Source organism: Hyperolius riggenbachi, chromosome 1 (genome assembly GCF_040937935.1).
Source record: "Hyperolius riggenbachi isolate aHypRig1 chromosome 1, aHypRig1.pri, whole genome shotgun sequence".
NCBI classification, from domain to species: domain Eukaryota; kingdom Metazoa; phylum Chordata; class Amphibia; order Anura; family Hyperoliidae; genus Hyperolius; species Hyperolius riggenbachi.
Window position 1 is genome coordinate 152,056,766 of NC_090646.1, and position 12,650 is coordinate 152,069,415.

Consider the following 12,650-nt stretch of genomic DNA (forward strand, 5'->3'; position numbering starts at 1 on the left):
GTAATAGAGAGAAAACCGCGAAATGGCATTGTATTGTTTGAAAAAGGGCACTCCAAGAGGGAGATGGCATTCCATTTTGTTGCAGTTGAGTTCTTAGTGATTAGAAAGCGCTTGGTATACTGTGGCACTTTCAGTATGCTGTGAAATAGTGCCAAGTGACTAAGGCTACCCAAATGAAGCTACAGTGATCCATCAAACAGTCTGGTATTTAATAATTTGAACTCTAGTTGCAAACCAAGAGAAGAATCCTTGTCCTGCAGCCAAACCTACCCATTGGATGTGAGCCATATTAATACCTTCTATAAGTGGGTTGCTTAGAGGTGCTTTTCATCATATTCTATGTAGTATCAACATAGAAACATGACAACACTTCAATCTGCCTTCACCTCTCCATCATTCACTGTCCACCCTATCAGAAAACCATTGTGGTCCAAATAATAGTGACACATGAACAAACACTGAATATAGAAACCAAGGATACACAGCAAGTTGAGATTTACGATATGAACTTAGTCTAGATGTCTACAGAATATTATTGTATATTGTTAGGGCAACTGAAAATAAAAAAATGCAAGCTCTCTCTCCCCCCCCCCCCCCCATATGCACTATTTAATACAGCCTCATAAGCCCGTGTATGTTGCTCTGTAAGAAGTATGCCGAATATAAGCAGTGAATGCAATAACCTATGTTTATTGTGATTACACTAGTTAAGATCTATAATTAAACCTCTTCATTTGTAGAAAATAAGAGAGCTAAGAGAAAAACATCCCAGGAGCCAAGAAAACAGCCTACTTATAAGTAATGTGTCTGAACTCCCACCTACCAAGGTGAACTGTAAGATGAGAGAAATGAATGGCTTATTTTTTCAGTGATAGAACTGCCTGAGCGTCAAGGATCTCCAGAATGGCAGCACATTAATACCTATGGCTGGCTGGTGGGAGGGCTTATATATTGAAAGTCACCAGCTGCTTAACACTTCTCCATATTTAATATACACAAACCAGTGGGCGCAGTGAAACGGGCATACCAAGACTGCATCCATTGCCATAGTATGCTGGTCAGACGAGAAGACAACACAGACCACATACTTGGCATCTTGTCATCAACACAAACTAACAATGGTTAACCCTTTCAAGGCACTCTCCTTGCCACAGTACAATATTTCAAGTACACAGGACACCAGAAAAGCCATTTCACCTAAAAAGGGTCCAAATAGTATCTGTTAGATATACATGAAATAACTAGAGTGAATATCCTGCCCTGTTACTTTATTTATTATAGTCATGGCTAAAATAACCCAGATTTACAGTACACTATAAGTCAAGCTCAAGAAATAATATTCAGCCATACTTATGAGTACACTTTGTGTTGCTCTTAAAAGGTCCAAGTTGTAATCATTAATAACATAACTATGCACTTTCAGAGGGGAAATAAGGACCGTCGTCATCTCGAGGATGCATCCTGCAAGTGACAAATCAAAGTCTCTCATAAATGCAATTAGGATCTGGAGCTTCCACACACAGAGGCTGAGAGGCCATAGCACTTGTTTTGAAACAAATGGGATCTTCAGGATGGAGTAATATTGCTATCAATCACGAGGCAAGTTAATTCTCCATAATAAGGCAGGTTTGGATGCAGCCTGATCCATTATGGAATGTTTGTATCCAAAATTGATTACAAAGGCACTGGAAATGTATGCAGCTCTCCAAACCACTTCTGTGCACTGTAACATTAATCTCAATTGTTAAGAGAGCTTCATAATGCCTGCTATGAAAAACTAGGAAATAAATCAGCCCTTTTAAGGTAACTCGATGAATCTTTCTTTCATTTCTTTATTTTTATTTTTTTTATAGTGCGCTCACGCATATAGACTTTTTTTTTAAGTACTTTACCAAACATGTTAATGTAAGCTCTCTATTGCAATTGTTAATAAGCCATATGAAGCAAGAATAGGCTTGCGAACAACAATAACTAACCTTGGCAATTAAACTGCAACAAATAGTCAATTGATATAGTGTCACGTCCTTTGCAGTGACAATGTATCTGTAATTCCATTAAAACACACACACGCACACCACAACTATTACTGTATATCACTGAAGGTATGTGTGACTATATCTGAGCATAGGAGAATAAAATGCATTGCATTCCATGCCCTATACCTCCTATCTAGTTCCATTGTTTTCAATGTAGAAGCTATTATTTTACATAAAGTGATGCTTTGTAGCTGTTACCATGCATGAAATGACACTGATTATTTCCAAGTGACAGCAAATGCTTTTTCTTGGAAGAGTTGTCCTGTGTCTTTGAGATAGTCAGATAAATCATGATGATCTAGTGTAGAATGAATGTTGGACATACATTAATCTGTAAGGAGCATATTTCTCACAGTTCCTATGGAAGGGCACGTGATGGCTGTGTGTGTGTGTACACTACCCCTTATTTCCAGATCTGCATTTCCTATTGAGAGTTACAATATGAGTTTGGCTCCAGGTCTCTGTATGATATCTCCTAAGTTATTACTGTGAGACATAATTACTCTGGCTCAGTGGAGCTTAGCACAAGTGCTAACTGGCTAAAAAGATTAGAGGTGTTGGGAAAACTTTTTTCATGCCCACTAAAGCATCAAAGAAATGGCTTAAAAAAAATCAAACTGTTCCAAAAAGTTTTTTTTATTTTTTATGAATATTTTAGTTATCTTGAAGTGCCCATTAAATGCCAGGACACGCATAACAATGTGTCGCAACCCTGCAAGTGTCACCTTTAAGTGTAATTGGACGGATGTTCTAACTTGAAATATCATTTATAATTAGAAGGAAAGTAATGAGGCAAGCCCAATTCATGTAAAGGCCTAAAACTAGTACAGACATTTCTGTAAAAAAAAAAAAAAGTTTTATTCAGTATAAATTGAAGCAACACAGCGACTCTGCTGGCACTCACGCGACAGCAAATAGAATAAAAGGGACTCTCAACAGCTTTCCATATAAAAAGACCAACAATTTCAGAAGTAATAAAAAACACAGCAGTCACATGAAATGTCCTGCCCCTTATACACAGCTTTATTTAACAGAGGGTGCAAAGAGCAATGGTGTGCAGTGACTCTTAACGACCAGTCCGAATCCAGATAACATAAGAAAAAGAATTGAAGGAGTTAGCTGATTGGTTGGTTGGTTGGTTGCTATAGCCAACCGAATCAAGAAGAGGATATTACTGTAAGTTATTATCTGTAGCGGGGGCAAATAAATAAATAAAAATATTGTCGACCTCTCTCACATTAATGGATGACATAATGTAAATGGAGATGGGAAAAGAAGGCCTGGCCACTTCCCTCTCAATAGCGCCTATACGAGCAGGTGTATCATAATAGCTACCCATGCCAAGAGGAGGAGCTTTCATTTTGGCTACTATAAGAGATTTTAAAACTTTTAACTTTTATTAAAAGCAAAAATATTTCCTTGGAAAAACTGCAAGACAATTTCTTTTTTTTTCTTTTTCTTTTTTTTGTGCAAAGGCTTTGGCAAACCTGCATTCAGCTACTACTATACCATTAAGTTCTCTGCTTCCAGTGGTCATTAAAGCACACAAAAAAAGAGCTCGCACAGAGAGCCTGTGAACTATTTTTTAATAAAGATATAAGGGGGCTGCCTGACTTGCAATTAAGTTCCATTAACTTCTGCATTACGGAATTGCTTTACTATAAAACGGTAATTAGGTTGTCAATACCATTTTCCTTGTGCAAGTAACCCTTTCCCTGATTTATCACGCCATTTCCCTGGATTATACCGAGCGCTGACAAACTGCAGCGGCACTTTAAAAAAAGTTATCAAGCCTGTTTTATGACTTCAGACGAAGCGACAGAACACGCCAAGCAGAACTAGAACCATATTCCCATGCCAAGAATAAAAGACCACCCACTGAATTCTTTTACTGCTTCCAAATCTCTGGCATATGCTCTGAGAGCAAGTTAGAACAGAGCCTCAGAAGCTCAGCTTTACAAGGATGCCACTATGCTCAATACAATGTGACAATTGGCATTAGCACTGGTCACTTTACTCCAGCCCAGGCTTAACGAGTCAGGGAGACAACTGTTTGAGGTCAAGTGCAGCGAGTGATGATCCCAGCCAACAGACATGCATAGATTAGTTTGAAATGGCCTAGTGGCCTCTTTACATTCTGAAGAATACAGACTAGGCATAATTGCCCCTAGTTCCTATTTAAGGCTATTCACTAGGTCTTAGAATCTTAGAAACATGGTTTCTACTATATATATATATATATATATATATATATATATATATATATATATATATATATATATATCTCTCTCTCTCTCTCTCTCTCTCTCTCTCTCTCTCTCTCTATATATATATATATATATATATATATATATATATATATATATATATACACACATACTTGGATAGGGTTTGTATAAGAGCACTGAGAGGTTAAGTCCAGCTGTATTAACACTACATGTGCTTGCAGCTGATTGATTTGTTCCCTTGTTCTGAAACAAAACAAGTGAGAGACTTCCCCTCTCCCACACCAAGCTTTCGACTAGTGCTGTGTTGACAAAATAGTGGCTCTTTCTAAATCAGCGCTCTTTTGCTGCAATTACCAGAAATCAAGCAGCGATGTCAGGGCTGGCTTCACAATAAAATCCCCTCTTTGTCCTACATCGAAGGAAATGAACTTTCTGGCAAGAAAGCTGCAGCTGTGGTGATATTGACACATCTCTTCCCAGCAGGGTTAAGGTCGGGATGATCACATGCTGACATCCACTCCTTGCAGGCTCCTATTGACTAGAAAGCCAGTTAACAGCTAGTTTAACCCATTCTGAGCTGTGACGGACACGTGCTTTCATCTCATCCTTCAGACCTGTGGATTAACGTTAACACAGTACACTTGTGGACCTAACTTGAAGCTTGCAGAGGCAGGCTGGCTGCGTCTGTGTGTGTGTTAATCCTCACGCACCGCACGGAGTTAAGATGAGGGCAGGTTGCTGAGCACCCATTTCAGAGTTGCCGGAAGCATTAGCCATGATGGAGAGGCTACAGGTTTCTGCTGCTTTAGAAGAACTCTAAAACATAAGGGTCTCTCTCCTTTCTCTGTGCCTAGAGACCTGGGTCATTTGGCACCATTCCTGCCCTTTGCTTGGGAAATGTCAGAAAGATCAATTGCACCATCTGTCCCTACAATCCACCGCTGAACACAGAGGCTGAACTTAAAGAGGGATGCTTCCTGCTAGGCGCCAAACAGATGCAGACAGGTCCTCACTTGTCTGTTCTGTCAGCTTGTAAGTACGCCACAAACAGCAGATGTAAAATCGCAGGATGATTCACGTACCCACCATACGTTCACAAAATGAATGGCTGTACACTCAGAAAATGAAATAGCTGGCTTACCTTTTGCACTTTTGGCAGGTGTCTCTGTAGAGAACCCAAAGTGGGAAAACATCACCAAGTTGTCGTTCTCAAGTGGAAGATCAATGCAAACATGGGATCAGTGGACAGGTGTGCAACTTGTGCTGAGTTCCAGGCAGTACCTATCCTATATCAGTGATGCCAGAAGCTAGCCCACAGTTGTTTCTTGGTCCTATGAGAGAGTTCCTTCCTCAACTGTGAATCACACACACCCCCTTGTGCAGATCCACGCAGTATCTTCCTAGGTCATGTGTTGCCAGGCTCACTGGGCGATGCAGCAGAGTAGCCTGGAGAAGTTGTCCAGGCTGGGAGCAGCTCCAGCAGCCACTGCCAGGCACACACGTGAAGCAGCTGCTGCCTTTGCTTCTACCCAAGAGCCTACCACGCTCCTCCCCAGCACAGAGCAAGGGGGGAGCCCAGCGTCCTCTAAACACTGCAGCCACCAGCCTGCATATTTATAATCTTCCTCCGTTGCTCAGCAGGAAGGCTACTTTCATACGTCCTTATCAAAGAGGGAGGAAAAATGTGTGCATATATATGCCTTTGGAAAAATAAAAGGCAGTCTGCTTTTATTTGTGCTGCTGTTTGCAGGATTTCCCCACGGCTTGCCAATCCTTTCTCACTCCCCCTGTCTGTATCTGCTAATGCAAAGTACCGATGCTCCCATGCTGTGTCCAATCAGTGCATCTACTACTAGTGCAATGATTTAGGGGTCATCCATGAACAACACTTCACGCTGATGAATGGCTCTTTGCAGCCTCCTGCCCTGATGAGGGTGTCTGCTCGCCGCTGATTGCAAACACTAATGAACTTACAGCTTCATTAGCCGGGCTTTCTCACCGGCAATATTGTGGTCTGAGCTGTGTGCGACTCCTGTAAATAATCAGAACAACATCTCCCCCCCCCCCCCCCCCCCAAAAAAAAAAAAAACATAAACAGCACTTTGTCATCTTTTCAGAAAAAATAACACAAATCACTAATGCACACACTTACTGTGCACACACTCACACACACTCACACAAACCCAAATCCCCCTTACTTCACACAGAAGCTGGGCTGCACATAAGGAAGCTAAGTACATGTGACAGCAAACTGAGGATCTTGGTAATTTCTCAACAAATCAAACGTAAAAATTCAAAAGAAACACCAGCCAGCAGCAGAGACAGGCAATTAGCTGTGGGTTTGTACTGTAAGCCTGCTCTCTACTGTACCAAAGAGGAAATAAAAAAAAGACATTTTCTCTCCAGGGGAGGCTCGGATATGCAGCAGACCCATGGAAACTACAGCAATAGCCTAAGTCAGTTGACAAATCTCAGATCAACTGATACGAAGGGACGGAGGAATACAGATTGCATCTCCAAGCATTGAAACCAGTACATTTGATAATGGCAATAAAACAGACATAATAACAGCACTATCCTTCCTGACATGGTCAATCGGATCAGTTTTTGTTTACGAACGTACACATGCTTTGGCAAGCTGAGCTGGATTCATGAAATGTTTAAGTTAAGGCAGTAATGATGACAGCATATATTAATCATAATTAATGCCTGCATAGTTATGATGATGCCACATTTTGCACACATTTTCTTTAGCGCCATAACTCACCAACCAGCTTACAGCATCATCTGGCGATACGTGTTTCTCAGGGTACGACTTGCCTAAGGTCATACCATGCTGTCTCACACCGAGTTCATACACAGTACAACCAATGTCATTATTATTACCTCACAGTCATTTCCAATGGATGTAAGCTGGATGTTATGCCTCAAGACCTAAGCGTGGATAATGTAAGCGATTTAGACAATTGCATATTAGCTTGACATTTACTGCATGCTACTTTTATTCAATATAGGACTGGATAATATTGGCATTATCCTTTACAAGCTGGATTATGTTTAAAAGGCCATGTTTAAACAGCTTATACAAACTAGGCCATACATACTTGCATTTTTCCTTATAGTAAATGTCTCTTTTTTTAAGGTATTACAAACATGCATTATTAAATATTTATGGTATAGAATTTGTATCTGCCATTATAATGCAATACACACAGAGGCTAAGTGGTTAGCACTCTTGCACTATGTGGCTGGGGTCCTGATTTTGAGCCTACAAGGCTTGCTATCCACAGGGAGTGTCTGTGCCCTTCCTATGGTTATGCCGATTTCCCCAGGGCTCCACCCATAAATATACTGACAGGTTAATTGATGTCTGTCCAAGCTAGCCCTAGAGTATGCAATATTGTGGTGGAGAGATTCCATTATAAGCTCCTTTAGGGCAGGGATTGTGCAGGTCTATGTATTGAAAATGTAAAATGGTGGATAATATGTTGTTATTTAATAACTATGGTAGCATTTCATCTATACAGGATATAGGCTGTAGACCTCAGAAAGTCATTCAAAACATTTTAAAACCCAGCTGTGAGCAAGAGAAATCGGATACTGCCACTCACCCCCATCACTCTCTACCATTCAGGAATCAGTTTAAAAATAAATGTACCGCTTGTCTTGAATTGAAGCTGAAAAGAGAAGCGTCTCAGGTTCCATACTTACCTGGGGCTTTTTTAAGCCCCGTTAGGGCCGTTCGTCCCTCGCGGTCTCCCTGGGTGACTCCTGCCACCTGCAATTGTGCCCAAAAGCCTGGCCGAGTCGCGCATGCATGGCCCGGGCAGGCATGCTCCCCCACCGCGCTCCCGTCCCTGGGAACTTGACTCAGCCAGGCTTTCGTGGCCCATAGCGGATGACAGGAGTCACCCAGGGAGACGGTGAGGCATGAGCAGCCTTAACGGGGCTTAAGGAGGCCCCAGGTAAGTATTGTTGTTTCTGGTACACTTTGAAATATTTTAAAGTGAACCTGAGATGGTAAGTTAAAGAAAAGCCCCTCCTGGCTTATCGCTCCCTCGCCATCCTTCTCCACCACCTGGTTCATCCACAACTGGACTGGAAAATCCTCCAGTCAGGGCATGCACAGTTGGCCCACGGACTGGAGGACTTTTTGGGGCCAATTGCAGAAGAATCAGGAGGCAGAGGAGGTTGGCAAGTGAGCGATAAGCCTGGAGGGGGCTGGAGAAAGCCCCAGGCATGTATATATTTTTCTGTAACTTCCCATCTCACGTTTACTTTATTTTTTTTATTAATCAAGTGAATTTTAAATATTTTATTTACATTATGTACAGCCAGCAGGTAGAGTTTTACTGTATCGCTTGCCATGTGATCATGTATCTGACTAATACATTATTCAATAACTAAATGTACAAGTTTCTGGATATTGAACTTAAAGAGGAACTTTAACTGAAAGGGGGAAAAAATCAATACATTGCAAAGTGAGAAGTTAAAAAATAGAAGAGAGATCAAGAAATAATTTATATTCGCCCTAAAAATGCCAAACCTTTTAATGCAATGCCCACCGAAACTGTCCTTTCCAACACAGTACACACTGTCGAACCAGTCCAAAGCACCAGGACAAGTTTCCTCAGAAATCTCCCAGAACACTTTGAAGCTCCATATAGATCCCAAGAGGTTAGAACGCCCTTTAGGCTCACATGGAGAACTATCAAGAACCCCTATGGAACCTAGGGCAATTCCAGAGACAGGGTTACAAGGACAAACATCAAGATCAGGGCTTTCAGGGACCAGAACCATCTCTGAGCATGCAGGCAGACTGGTAATATCAGAACATGTCACCACTAAGGAAGCATCTGGGTACGCTGACATACAAGACACACTTAGGCATTCTGGCACACAGAGCACATCTGGGCATACTGGTACAAGAGAAACTTCTGGGCATGTCAAGGAACTGCGGACCTCAGAGTCAGTCACGATAGGACCGAAACCAGGACTGGGCAGAAAATCATCATGACTAGACTTTACAGTTACTGGACTCTCACTAAAGAATGCTGAATCAGACTTAGGTGTCACTGATTCCACCAAGGTTATTAACAAGTCATGTTCAGGGGCATTAATAGGACAGGACAAATCTTCTGACGTATGCACTGAACTAGATAGGGTCTCCACAACTTCCTCTGGACTGGACTGAGACTCATCATCTACTACACTGGATTGGAGCTCCAAAAGAGCTGCAAAACAAGTTAGTATTGCAGCAACCCCCACTGAACTGGGCAAGACTGAGGAACTTACTGGACAGGAAGGGGACTCTGGAACCTCTGCCACACTGGACAGAGAACCAGAATTTTCCAAGATACAAGGCAGTATTTCAGGAACACTCACTAAACAAGACTGAAATTCTGAGACTTCTTTTATTTTTTATCAGAAAGTCAGAATTATCCATGTTACAGGGCAAGACTTCTGAAACATTCAGAGGACAGAGCTGGAGTTCCCTGGCTGCTACAACATCAGACATGGATTCAACAACATTCGCTAAATCAGACTGTGTACACGGTAAGGTATCTAAAACACTTGCTGACGAGGACAATGCCTCAATGGCTTCTGCTTCACTGGACAGAGATTCATCAAGTTTTACTAGAGTGGACTGTAATTCTAAGACAGCTGCTAAACAGGTGAATATTACTGCAACACCAACTGAAGCAAGCAGAGCCTCTGAGTCCTCTGCTAGAGATCTTAAAGCATCCAAAGTACTGGGTGAAGCATAAGACTCTGCGACCTCAGCTTCACTGGGCAGGATCACTGAACAGTCCATGTTGCAGGGCAGAACCATAGAAGCACCTGCTGGACAGCATAATGATTCTGTGACCCGAGCTTCATTGGACAGAACTACTGAGTAATTTATGTTACAAGGCAAATTTACTGGAACATTTTCAGGATATGGCAATGATTCTGTGATTTCAGGTTTTCTCATCTTGCTATCAAGCAGGTATAAGATAATAAACCTGGACTGCTGAAATGCAGTAGCTGATCTGAAAAAAAAACACGAATTCAAAATTTTGCAATTCTGCAAGGAATTAAAAAAAGACTTATTGCCACCATTATAACGGGCTAGAGAAGTAAGGTGTGCATCTGGAACAAGACTAGCAGGTGATGTCGTTGCTAGGGACAACGGAGAGACAGAATTGACATTAATTACTGAGTGTTGCTCACACTGACTCCCAGAGCGATCATTCAAGATCTCATTCCATGCATCAATCAAAGGAGTAACAAAATCATGCACACACAGATTCATTTCAATCAAAGAAAAAGCAGACTCAATGCATGCATGCAAAGTTATGTTACTCTTAGCAGTGTAAAATTTATAGACATATTCTCGATCATTCTCCAATTCATAAATCAAAGCTTCAATTTCCAATTTTTCAAACGGAGGATCCCATTCACTCTTGTCAGGAACCAAACAATCATTCTGGGCTTAATTCAGTTGGACCAGTCTGCAGGAAGCTAGCTGGAGTGGACTTGGCTTGGTTTACTCCTGACAGAGAATCAACTTGACTAACTGGATCATTACTAGGGCATTTCCTATTCTTAAGAATTCCCAGGACTTGCAACAAGTGTTGAACTGTAGTATATGCAAATTTTCCTTGCTGCACAAACAATTTGATTTGCTCAATACTCTGTAATATTTCCTCATAACAATATTCAGACAATTCTTTAAACAAAAATCTTTATTCTCCCTGGCTAGCAAGGAAAGTTTATTGATAGTTTCATAAGTCCATTTGCCTCCCATGAATGACAATTGAATTTCATTATCTGCTAATGAAAGAGTCTGACTATGGGTCTGATGCACAGTTGCTATGGACAACGACACTGCTGGTTGTGAACATTTTCTGGAACGTTTACTTTTAGTTTTATGCAAGACTTTAGACTTTGCTGCATACAGATTTCTTTTAAATGCTGCTGAAGAGACATTTGATTGACTAGCAATCAGGAGTTCATTAAGAGGATATGGTATTGGAGATATTCCTAACCAGTTATGGATCACAAAAGCTATGAATTCTAAATGATTTTTTCTCAGAGTAGTGTGATTCAAAACATCAACTGCCCAATCAAAAAGCTTGCCCTTGAACAGAGTGCAAACTATCTGATCAGCCCAGGTAGAAAATGCTGTAGCCTGAAAATCTGGATTTAACAAAAATCGAACCAATTCTGGCATAAATTTGCTTGCTGTTTCACAGTCAAGCTTTTCAAATCTTTTAAAAGACAAGGAACCATGACACACAGTGTTAGAGGCCTCCTCCATGTGATTTTGTGTTGGGTCCGACATAATGTAATGCTGGGGGGGGGGGTACTTTGATCAACCAGCACAACAAGGCTAAGAGCTGGATAATGGAGGAGGTTACACAGGCTTCCCAGAGCACCTGCAGCTCTGGGCTTCCGATATCGCTACAAATAACACACAATGGCAGCGCAGTGCGATATTGCGCTGCCTATGGTCTGAGTAACCAGACAAAGAACAAACAGACAGACAGAATGCTAGCAAGACTAAGTGCTGCCCTAGAAATAGCAAGCATTTAGACAGATACAAGACAGGACTATAGATTGGAGCGTAACTAGTAGCAACCACTGCTCACAGTCATGTCCACAGAAGCAGAGCAAGCAGGTAACAAGCAGTCACCAGCAAGCATTCACACAAGCAAGACTACAAGAAAGAACGTAACTAATAGCAACTGTAGCCTATAGTACGTTCCTAGAAACTAGAGTAGCAGGAATACTACAGTCACCAACGTGGTGATGGCAGAATCCAAGCTATCAGGATAGTGGACTTCACTGACCCACCGCGGATTCAGCGACCGTCCATCAGGCATGGAAACAAGGCAATACACAATAATACAGAAAAATAACAAACGGCTCAACTAACGGATAAATAAATATTAGCAAGTCTGCATATATATTTATCAGGAACTAGCTAAAGCACAAGTAATAAGGTCGCATAGAACTACAATAACAGAACTATACAGAGTAACAAGGTGCCCAGCAGATCAGCGTACTGACCACTATGACGGGCGGGGTATGAAATGGGAGGCAGACTTTTATGCTGGCATCAGCCAATGGATGCAGGTATGCAAATCTCCACACAGCTGAATGGTAATCACTCAATCCTGAGCTGGCTTGATTACCATTTGCTAGTTGGCTGTGAATGCAAAGGACTCCCATAAGAAATACATGCAGTATTATGTAACAACATGCATGCAGGAAATCCAGGGCTATCTGGCCGCAGCTCAGCTGCAACAAGCAATTGGTGGAATGATGACAGCATCCTGAGCTGCCCAGAACTACAGAGTGATTGCAAATGACAATGAGACTTATTGCGAATGCACAACCG

At 41.5% G+C, this 12,650-nt stretch overlaps 1 protein-coding gene across 12 annotated transcripts in view; it reads right to left on the minus strand.

The window, feature by feature from the left end:
* The window catches only part of TENM3 (teneurin transmembrane protein 3), a 1,708,801-nt gene that overhangs the window by 1,637,590 nt on the left and 58,561 nt on the right, over positions 1-12,650 (minus strand). For 9 of the 12 annotated variants that reach the window (XM_068278756.1, XM_068278759.1, XM_068278755.1 and 6 more), the window contains exon 1: positions 5,406-5,749. The exons of 1 other annotated variant lie outside the window; for it this stretch is intronic. The gene's annotated coding sequence lies outside the window, so the exon portion shown is untranslated. Of the gene's footprint in view, positions 1-5,405; positions 5,750-12,650 lie in introns of those variants that run through there. 2 more of the 12 variants (XM_068278758.1, XM_068278757.1) reach the window with 1 other exon arrangement.